We start from the raw sequence: 2178 nt of genomic DNA on the forward strand, positions 1-2178 counted from the left end.
GTTTTGTTGGTCCTTGTCAAAAAAATTAAGTATTCTATAAATGAAGCAATAGGCACATCTGGATATAGTACAATGTTTTTAAAATTTAATTTAATAGAGGTTATGAGAAGAATATATTTATTGGGGGAAAGAAAGCTCTTGTCAGAGAGAGACAGGAAGGGGACCCTGAGTGTGTGGTCCCCTTAATTATCAAACTAAATTAAAAGTCAAAAGTTTTCATATGGCTATGAAATTGTTGCTAATCTTGTAGTGTGTTGCATGTTTCATGTCTTTAGATATAGATATCTTCCAAAATGGAAAACTGAGGGGCTTTTTTTTATACTGATGGACTTCTCTTTCTTTCTTTCTTTCTTTCTTTCTTTCTTTCTTTCTTTCTTTCTTTCTTTCTTTCTCTTACTTTACTTTTCTTTTTTCTTTTTTTTGGCGGAACCGGGGATTGAACTCAGGCCCTTGTGCTTGCCAGGCAAGCCCTTATTCTACTGAGCTACCTCCCCTGCCCCTTCTTTTTCAGATTCATATAGATACATTCAGAAATAATGATGTGATGCATATGTTCTGTATGTGTCACCATAATTGGACATGGATAGCCAATAACCAGCCTAGGCAATGTCAAAAGGCTCTTCACTGACATCCCATTACAGATCAACAAGTCAGGCGAAAGCCTCTTATGTACTTGATAGAGATGACTGATGAGAGTTGCACTTTATGTCAAAATGGATATTTAGGTGTGTTTTTAAAATATCATAATTGTCACACTATAATATTAGGTATGGTTATCGATTTAAATTTATCTATGCAAAACTATATAAATATTTCCTATTAACATTCTATATGGATTTAGCTACTAGAACATGCATGGCTGGTACAAAATACAAGATCAAGTCTGGGCGTGGTGGCATGCGCCTGTAATCCCAGTACTCGGGAGGCTGTAAATAGGAGATTCATACGAGTCTGATCTAGCAGTGAGACCCTGAACACCCTGGACACCCTTTCCTAAAATACTTGAAAAAAAAGGGAAAGAAAATAACAGCTCTACATTTTATTTCAAAGTGCTTGATATTCAGATAAAAGTTTAATATTAAGCTTATTATCTCATTCCAATGTAATGTCATGACCCTTCGATTCCAGATGCCTGACAACTGAAGTTTGGACACCAAAACCTGGAAAGACAGCCAGCATTTTGGCCCCAGTGCTCGGAGGTCAGTGAGAACCCAGGATATAAAGGAATTTCAGCTGTGACATCCTACAGTGTGGTGGGTCCCTGATCTTCTGACCAGTGACATTGTCGGATCCAAAAGGAAGGTGATTATGGCTGCACAGTGTGCCTAGGAAGAGTCACTAGGAGAGAAAAAGTATTCCACGCTTTCACAGAAAGCAACTTGGACAGTCAATGGCTCTGATTCAGTCAGATCACTGATGCTGAGAGAAGTAAGGGGTATAGATGGAACTATATATGGTTCCCAGATAAACCATGAGGAAACTGAGTTGATCTTGATAGACTGCAAAGAATGGATTAATACAACTCTCACCCAATTGGGGTTTAAATATGCAGCAGAAAAATATAACCACAGTGGGAATAAAACAATGTCATAGTAATATGTTAGCTATAAAAAAAAATCTCAAATGACGAACAGCTAACAGTTGCCTCCTACAGTGGTAACTGAGTACTGTTAGGTGGTTAACGGGCTTTAAACAATGTAAGGACTTGAAATTTTTGGACTGGGAATCTTTCACCTAAACAAGTAAGTTTGCTTAAAATGAAAAGTATCTGAGAGCAAGGTTTTCTGCAGTCTGTGAAATACAGCTCCTCCAACTACAACTGACAACCCATTACTGGCAACTACTAACAGAAAAGTGGGGGATGTGTAGAGCCAGTGAAGCTGGAGATCCATCACATGGGTTGGGCTGAGCAGGGCCCTGCCTGAGAACACGGAGCATCCCAGGCGAGACACACAAACGTGCTGTTCTAACCCTGGGACTAGGAGGTGCCTGAGGTGAGGCAGACGGACAAGATGTTAGGCAGAGGGGTGACACCTGACGCAACCTTCTGAGTGTGTAAATAAACATTCTGCAGTCGCCGGGTGCCTCTTTTCCTCCCACCAGGAGAGGAGGATCCACTGGTCTCATCTTTCTACTTTCTCACTTACCTTCCTTTCTGTCTTCTCCACTGTCTGCCTC

Source organism: Octodon degus, unplaced genomic scaffold, assembly GCF_000260255.1.
Source record: "Octodon degus isolate 3935 unplaced genomic scaffold, OctDeg1.0 scaffold00067, whole genome shotgun sequence".
NCBI classification, from domain to species: domain Eukaryota; kingdom Metazoa; phylum Chordata; class Mammalia; order Rodentia; family Octodontidae; genus Octodon; species Octodon degus.